Genomic DNA, 9144 nt, shown 5'->3' on the forward strand with positions numbered 1-9144 from the left:
TAAACCCACATCACACGAAGAGTCCGGGCCCTGCAGGAAGGGGTGCTGGCAGCGCCCTCAGAGCTTTCTCCTCAGCGGCTTCTGCCTGACCAGCCGCGCCAACGCGCAGGACCGGCTCGCGAGCTGCCTGGGTCGGGACCGCGCGGCCGGGGGTCCCGGCGAAGGCTCGCGCGGGGAGGCGGGGGCAGCGGCCGTGCGGCCTCGGCGCGCCTTGGAGGCGGGACCCGAGCGCTGCCCCGCCCCCGCCTCCTCCTCCCCTCCCCCACGCCCTTTCCACCCGCCCCCGCAGTAGGAAAGGGAGAGGGAGGGGGGAGGAAAGTGCTGTTCTGTGGAAAGGGGCGGAAGGAGGGGGAGAAAAAAAGAAAAAGGGAACAGAAACATGGCGGTCAACTCCCGGGACGGCCGCACCACCCGCAGCTCCTAGATAACGCGCCGCCCGCACGGCCCGGCTCCCCGAGTCCGAGGCGTCGGTCTGGGCTAGCGCTGCCGGCCGTTACCCCTCTTTGCAGGCGGCGCCCCTGGGGACTCGGCCCGCGAGGCGGCGCAGGCGCATACGGACCCTGGCGGCGGCGGTCGGAGCAAGTCCTCCGCCCTACCCTGCCGTGCAGAGGGCGCCCAGGCCGCGAACCCGCGCTTTCATGCCCCAGGAAGAAGCTGCGTCGCGGTGGCGCTGAGTGAGGAGCAGGCAGCAGGTGAGTTTGCGGCGCCGGGCCGCGCTCCGAGGCAGTGAGGGCGCGGGGCAGGTAGCGACTCGGGGGCTGGGCTCCGAGTGACCGGTCCGCGGGGGGTCGCCAAGGAGGCGGGGAGTTGCGGGGGCTCGCGTCCCCGGCCTACTTTCTCCCCAGTTTCCGGAGGGTGGGGAGTCCCCGGAGCCTGCGGGATGTGGTGGGAGCGAGGCTGCTCCAGGAAGGGCCTGCTCGCGCTGTCTCCCGGGCCCCTGAGAACCTCTTGCGTTCGAGCGCGACCGAACTGGGCCCGAGGGACTGTGGGGGGGCCGCGGCCGCCTAGGCGGGGAGGGGCGGGAACGGGGTTCCCACGGGGGAGTTGGGCCCGAGTGGTCGGGAAGTTGGAGCGGGTGGGGGGCCTTTGGAGACCGAGGGGCTCGCGCGGAGCAGCGAGGGGGTGGGGAGAGAGTAGAGAACAGGGGCCAGGGCAGGTGTCGCAGGTGAATTGAGGGCATTTCCACTCAGCCTTACGGTGGCCGAACGTCAGGGCTTCTTTGTTGGGGGTGACTTTTAGCGAGGCGGGTTCCATTCAAGTTGGGAGTAACTAAACAGAAATTAAGTCTTGAGCCCCTAGTGCTGACTCCTGTAGAGCTGTAACTTTTCTGCACTGGGGATGCTGTCAGTTCTTTTTTTCTCCCCCTTTTCCGCTTCACAGGCCTTTTCCCTCCCCAAGACCGTGCTTCACCAGAACAAATAAGGAATGACCCAGTTTTTAAATAGTGCCCCCCCTCCCCCATTGTGTGCTTGTTTCACACGGGAAAACTGAAGGCAGTTACCGAAGTTACTTGTGCAGATGGGAGGGAAAGTGTCATCTCCAGTCTGTGTGCTTGTGCCTCCAGCGGAGATTGTCAAGCATTGTAGCCTGAGAAACTGACCCCCTGAGCTTGTTTAATTGTGTGCAAACCCATGTTAAGGCTTCTTCTCAGACCCAATTTACGGTAGGAATAGCTCTTCCCTCTTGTCTCCCTGTTCACAGGGTGAAGGGCATAGTAAGACTGAGAAAGGCGTCAGCGCTAAGGCGCTAAGTTCTCAGGAAATACTTAATTTCAGATGGTCACTTGTATTAAGCTATACAAAATGCAGAATTTTTTTTTCTGTTCATGGAAAGCGCAAAATTGCGAAAGAAAAACTTAATCTCTGTGCATTAAAGGTTACCTATGGAAGGAAAAAGCCAATATTGTCTACCCTCTTTAAAAAGGTTTTTTCTTTCTTTCCTTTTTAATTCGAAAGGCAGAGAGAGCGCGCGTGCTTTCATTCACTGGTTCACTCCCCAAATGCCCCCAACAGCTGGGGCTGAGCCAGGCTGAAGCCGGGAATCAGGAACTCCATCCAGGCCTCCCACACATAAGGTGACAGGAACCCAAGTGCTTGGACCATCAACCACTGCTTTGCTGATGCAGTTAGTAGGAAGCTAGATTAGAAGCTGGGTAACCTGGACTCAAACCAGCGTTTTGATATGGGACATGGGAGTTCCAGATGTGCCACAAGGCTGACCCCCACACTCTATTCTTTGTGTAACTATTAAATTGTTGATAAACTACCTTCTTGGCGTGAGACTGGGGACTCAGAAATGGACTTAGAATTGTATTCATGTACATGATCTACTTCTCATATAGGTTTGTTTGACTCCCATTTCTGGTAATGGCAAAGGTTTTTCTGCCATTTAGTCTACATTTCTTCCTTTTTTTTTTTTTTTTAAAGATGTGTTTATTTTACTTGAAAGTCAGATTTACAGAGAGGCAGAGGCAGAGAGAGAGAGTCTTTCATTCGGTGGTTCACTCCCCAAATGGCTGCAGTGGCAGGAGCTGTGCTGATCAGGAGCCAGGAGCCAGGAGCTTCTTCCTGGTCTCTAACACAAATGCAGGGGCTCAAGGGCTTGGGCCATCTTCTGCTTTCCCAGGCCACAGCAGAGACCTGGATCAGAAGTGGAGCAGCCGGAATACGAACCAGTGCCCATATGGGATACCAGCACTGCAGGCGGATGCTTTACCCACTATGCCACAGAGCTGGCCCCTATATTTCTTTTCTTTGTTATCTCTTTAGCATTTTGCAAAACAGTTGATTGTGATTATAGGTCTAATCTTTTGTGTTACTGATTTTAGTGAGCTGGTTGTATATGTGTTGGATGACTTTGGTAAATAGCACTTCGTTCAGTGTATGCTGTTTAATTTGTTAATTTGGATAATAGAAAAGCTATGATGTTAGAATGTTGAAGTTGGGGAAATTTAAGCCTGTGCGATTTGTGAATGAATGCATTCTGATGTTGAAAGTAAATTCGGTATTTTGTACTACAAACTTGAGCTTTTAGCTAAAGAAATTGGCAGTAGGATTGGTGTGTGGAGACATTTTTAAAATGCAAGTATTTTAAATTACAAGGAACTGCAGTAGTGTATTAAGGCTGTAGGCATTCATGCTGCCAGGCTTGGAAGGTTATTTTGTTGAGGTGCTCTCTTATAATGAAACATGCTAATATTTAAGTAGCTAATTTGTAGCTATACACAAGGGAACTCACGGGATGAATAATAACAAGGCACCTTTCCTCTTTGCATATGTGTTAGGATCAAAACATCTCATATTTTCATTGGAGTTTCCTGCCAAGACAAATATTGGTTTTGTATTGGCTTTGCTGCTCAGTTTCAAAGTTAGGTTTCAGTCTTGTTGCTTGGACCTTTAAGTACAGGTTGTAAAGTAAAAAAGAAAGCTGCTGAGTCAGTGGCAGGTTGTATCATTTGATCTTACTGATTGGCAAAATGGAATATATGTTGTAATTTGAATTTCCAATATGATATGCTTGTGGAGACTTAGATGGGAAGGGCAAATAAACTTTCACAAGAAATGAATTAAAATATTTTCTTCTTCATGCTAGTACTACAAATTGTATGACTTTCAGCTTGACAGACTTGTAATGAGATGGCTCCTTGGCATTGGGAAATAATTTGTTAGGAGTTAAAATTTGATGGGGGGGGGGCAGGTAGTTGGCCTTAAGATTCTCCATTCCATGTCAAAGTACCTGTATTCAAATCCCAGTTCTGCTGTGTTTCCAACTTTCTGCTGCTGTAGACTCTGAGAGGTAGCAGTGCAAGTTCTTGGGTTCCTGCTTCCCATGTGGGTGACTTAGATTGAATTTTTGGTTTCCAGCTTAGTCTGGCCCAGACCAAGCTTGTGTGGACATCTGGGGAATGAATTAGCTGATGGCAACTCAGACTGTCTCTCAAATAAATAAAAAGTTAAGGAGCTGTCGCTGTGGTGCAATGGGTTGAAGCCCTCGCCTGAAACTCTGGCATCCCTTATGGGCGCCGGTTCTAATCCCGGCTGCTTCTCTTCCGATCCAGCTCTCTGCTATGGCCTGGGATAGCAGTAGAAGATGGCTCAAGTCCTTGGGCCCCTGCAACCACGTGGGAGACCTAGAAGAAGCTCCTGGCTCCTGGCTTCGGATTGGCTCAGCTCCGGCCGTTAAGGCCATCTGGGGAGTGAACCAGCAGATGGAAGACCTCTCTCTCTGTCTCTACTTCTCTCTGTAACTCTGTCTTTTAAATAAATAAAATAAATCTTAAAAAAAGTTAAAAGAAAATATTATTTTTAATAGATTTATTTACTTGAAAGGCAGAGTTACAGAGAGAGGAGAGAGAGAAAGAAACAAACAGATGAATCTTCCATCTGCTGGTTCATTCCTCAAATGACTGCAAGGGCCTCGATTGTGCCAGGCTGAATCCAGGAACTTCATGGGGGTCTAACATGTGGGTGCAGGGACCCAAGTACTTGGACCATCCTCTGCTGCTTTCCCAGGCTGGATTGGAGTAGAGCAGCAGGGACTCAAACTGGTACCAATATGGGATGCTGACATCACAGGCAGCAACTTAACCCAGAAAGCTACAATGCTGGCCCCTAAAAGAAAAGATTATTTAAAAATTGAGTTAGGGGCTGGCTCCATGGCTCACTGGGTTAATCCTCCACCTGCGACGCCAGCATCCCGTATGGTTCCAGGTTCTAGTCCCAGCTGCTCCTCTTCCAGTCCAGCTCTCTGCTGTGGCCTGGGAAGGCAGTGGAGGATGGCCCAAGTGCTTGGGCGCCTGCACCCGCATGGGAGACCAGGAGGAGCCACCTGACTTCGGATCCGCATAGTTCCGGCCATTTGAAGAGTGAACCAATGGAAAAGGAAGACCTTTTTCTCTGTCTCTCTTTCTCACTGTCTGTAACTCTGTCAATTAAATAAATAAAATCTTTAAAAAATAAGAGTTAAAACTTGGAAAGAATTCTACTTGGTACAGCTAGTACAAAATACTAGGTCTTTAGCATAAGATTTAGGAATTTCAAAATTAGATAATTTTATTAGTGAAACTTAAAATTTGGTATTGTGTGGGAAGAAGCTAGTTTATAAACTTGATTTCCTGCATATGTGAGTGTATGGCTATAATCAGGCTTAATGTGGTATTCGAAAACTTTAATTGGGAAGATAAAACATTAAAAGAAATTCGAAAGAAAAGTTTTAATTATTCTCACCTATTTTGTTTACATTTTTCTATAATCCTATGCTATGTGTATAATACTAATTACTATTAGTACGATAATCCTTTCCACAGTTGCATCAATTCTTTGGTTACATTCACATAACTTAGCATATTTTCTCTGGTGCTGTGTATTACTGTTACTTTATGACTTGGTAGTAGTCTAAAGTTTCACAGTTTATTTGACCATTTCTCTGTCTTAACATTTTAGTACTCTTAACAGTTTTTACTCATTAAATAATGCTATAATGAAATCATTTTACCTATGCCAAATTACTTTTTTTTTTTTTTAAGATTTATTTATTTGAAAGTCAGAGTTACACAGAGGAGAGGCAGAGAGAGAGAGGTGAGGGGGTCTTCCGTATGGATGCTGGTGCTGCAGGCAGCGGCTTAGCCTGCTTGCCACAGCACTGCCCCCCCCCCTTTTTTTTTTTAAGATTGAATTATTTACTTGAAAGAGTTAGAGGGGGAGAGAAAGAGGTCTTCCCTCTGCTGGCTCACTCCCCAGCTGGTTGCAACAGCCAGAGGTGTGCTGATCCAAAGCCAGGAGCCTCCTCCAGGTCCCCCACATGGGTGCAGGGGCCCAAGGACTTGGGCCATCCTCCACTGTCTTCCCAGGCCACAGCAGAGAGCTGGATTGGAAGTGGAGCAGCTGGGACTGCAGCCGGCGCCCATATGGGATGCCAGCACTGCAAGTGGCAGCTTTACCTGCCATGCCACAGCACCAGCCCCTCTTTTCTTTTTTTGATATTTATTTATTTGAAAGAGTTACACAGAGAGAGAAGGACAGGCAGAGAGAGAGAGAGAGAGTCTTTCATCTGCTAGGTCACTCCCCAGTTGGCTGCAACAGCAGGAACTGCGCTGATCCTAAGCCAGGAGCCAGGAGTTTCTTCTGGGTTTCCCACATGGATGCAGGGGCCCAAGGACTTGGGCCATCTTCTACTGCTTTCCTAGGCCATAGCACAGAGCTGGATTGTAAGTGGAGCAGCTGGGACTTGAACCGGCGTCCATATGGGATGCCATCACTGCAGGCTGCAGTTTTGCTTGCTGTGCCACAGTGCCTGCCTCTATTTTTTTTTTTTTTTTTTTTGCTTGCTGTGCCACTGTGACATCAGTTTCAGGTTCTTTTCAGTTTCAGGTTCTTTTCCTCAGAACCTTTGCATGAACTATTTCATTTACGTGTTACCTTTTATGAGAGACCTTAACCATCTGTTTGGGAGATAAGTTATTATTTATCATAACACCTTTCTATTTTATTCTGTAGATTTCCTTTTTTCCCATTTGTTTTTCATGCTTGTTCTGCTTATTAATTTGGCAGTTATATGCAGTCTGACCCCTTTTTTATAAGTTTAGGGATATATCTGGTCTCTGTTTTTCTGTTCCATTGATCTATATGTCAATTTTTGTACCAATGCTTTATTAACCTTTTTTTTTTTTTTTAAAGATGTTATTTATTTATTTGAGAAGTAGAATTACAGACACAGAGGTCTTCCATCTACTGGTTTGCTTCCCAAATGGTTGTAAAGGCTGAGTTGGGCCAATCCAAAGACAGGAACAAGAAGCTTTTTCTGGGTCTCCCATGCAGGTGCGAGGACCCAAGGACATAGGCCATCTTCTGCTGCTTTCCCAGGCCTTAGCAGAGAGGTGGATCAGCAGAGGAGCAGCTGGGACATGAACTGGTGCCCATATCAGTTGCCAGTGCTGCAGGTGGAGGTTTAGCCTACTATGCTGCAGCACTGGCCCCTTTATTGTCCTTATTGCTGTTTCTTTATAGCAAGCCTTACAGTGTATGTCCTCCAACATGTCATTTATTTTAAACATTCTTTTACATGTTTTTACAGAACACGTTCATATTTGTAGAATTTAAGATTTGAGGGTGGATATTTTGGTGCAGTTGGTTACCCTGCTGTTTGGGATGTGTTCATCTTCTATGGCTGTTCTGTTTCTAATTGAGCTGCCTGTTAGTGTATCCTGGGAGGCAGTGGTTGATGTCTCGCGTATCTGTGCCCCTGAGACCCAGAAGGAGTACCAGCATCTTAGCTTTGGCCTGGCCCATCCCTGGTTGTTGTGGGTATTTGGGGAGTGAATCAGTGGATGGAAGATATTTGTCTGTCTCTCTATCAATTTCTCTCTCACTGTGCCTTTCAAGAAACTGTACATAAATAAGCAGTTAAAAGAAAATAAGTTTGTATTTTTATTTTTTGAAAAAATGTTGCATTTTATTTGAAAGGCAGCTGGAGAGAGATCTTCCATCAGCTGGTTCATTCCTTAAATGCCTCAACACCTAGGGCTGAGTAAGGCTGAAGCCAAGAGCCAGGAACTCCATCGAGGCTTCCCATGTAGGTGGTGGGGACCCAAGTACTTGAGCCATCGTCTGTTGCCTCCCATGGCTTGAATTATCAGGAAGTTGTATCAGAAGCAGAGTCAGGACTTGAACCCAGGCATTCTGATATGGATGTCCCAAGTGCAGCTTAACCTGTGCCACAATGACCATCCCTTAGCAGTGTTTTTATAATTTTCATTTCATAGTTCTTATACATGTTTTGTTCAATTTATTTCTTTTTTTTTTATTTATTTTTTTATTTTTGACAGGCAGAGTGGACAGTGAGAGAGACAGAGAGAGAAAGGTCTTCCTTTGCCGTTGGTTCACCCTCCAATGGCCGCCGCTGCAGCCGGCGCACCGCGCTGATCCAATGGCAGGAGCCAGGATCCAGGTGCTTTTCCTGGTCTCCCATGGGGTGCAGGGCCCAAGCACCTGGGCCATCCTCCACTGCACTCCCTGGCCATAGCAGAGAGCTGGCCTGGAAGAGGGGCAACCGGGACAGAATCCGGCGCCCCAACCGGGACTAGAACCCGGTGTGCTGGCGCCGCAAGGTGGAGGATTAGCCTATTGAGCCACGGCTCTGGCTCTGTTCAATTTATTTCTAAGTATTTCATGTTTTCTGATGCTCTGATGCCAGTGTTACTGTTTGTTTAAACTTATTTTTCTGCCGATAGTATATAGAGATAGAATATATAATTATATTTTTAAAGATTTATTTATTTGAAAGGCAGAGTTAGAAGAGGGGAGAGAGAAATCTTCCATCTGCTGGTTCATTCCCCAAATGGCTCCAATTGCTGGAACTGGGCCGGTCCAAAGCCACTAGCCAGATGCTTCTGCCGGATCTCCCACATGGGTGCAGAGGCCCAAGCACATGGGCCATCCTCTGCTGCTTTCCCAGGCACATTAGCAGGGAGCTGGATTGGAAGTGGAGCAGACAGGACTTGAACAGGCACCCATGTCGGATGCCAGCATTGAGCTTTACCCACTATGCCACAATGCCGGTCCTGAATATATTTTTTCTGTATATTGACTTCATATAGTACCTTACTAAATTCACATTTTAGTTTTAGACCCTTTTAGATTTCTTAGGATTTCTTCACAAATACTCATAATTCATGCATAGAAAGTCAGTTGTACATCTTCATTTCTTTTTTTCTACCTTAATTGCCACCATCTAGATTACTGCTGTCAGTGAGAAATATAATTTAAGCCATATATGTCATTTTAATTTTCTAGTAGCCCCACACTAAAACCAGTAACAATAAGTGAAGTTAAATTAAATACCTTTTTTTTGTTTCACTACATCCAAATATTATGCAGCTTATACAGTAGTTTCTTTGGGTTGCTGTAATGTTACCCCAAACAAGATGATTCCTAAGCATTAGAAATTTGTTCTCTCACGGTTCTGGAAACCAGAAATCTAAAATGGAAGTTATGGCAGGGCATGGTCCCTTCAAAGGCTTTAGGGAAGAATACATCCTTGCCTCTTCCCATTTCTGGGAATAGCTGGCAGTCCTTGGATATTTAGACTATTTAGGTTTTCTGTTTCTTATGTCAGTTTTGGTAATTTCTTCCTATTTTTTTCTATTAG

The 9144-nt window shown here is 46.7% G+C and overlaps 1 protein-coding gene across 6 annotated transcripts in view; it reads left to right on the forward strand.

The window, feature by feature from the left end:
• Positions 1-284: 284 nt before the first annotated feature.
• Positions 285-9144, forward strand: part of DENND4C (DENN domain containing 4C) — a 129106-nt gene continuing 120246 nt past the window's right edge. For all 6 annotated transcript variants that reach the window (XR_011380242.1, XM_051857424.2, XM_002708081.5 and 3 more), the window contains exon 1: positions 285-692. The gene's annotated coding sequence lies outside the window, so the exon portion shown is untranslated. The remainder of the gene's footprint in view (positions 693-9144) is intronic.

This window comes from Oryctolagus cuniculus, chromosome 1 (genome assembly GCF_964237555.1).
Source record: "Oryctolagus cuniculus chromosome 1, mOryCun1.1, whole genome shotgun sequence".
Taxonomy (NCBI): domain Eukaryota; kingdom Metazoa; phylum Chordata; class Mammalia; order Lagomorpha; family Leporidae; genus Oryctolagus; species Oryctolagus cuniculus.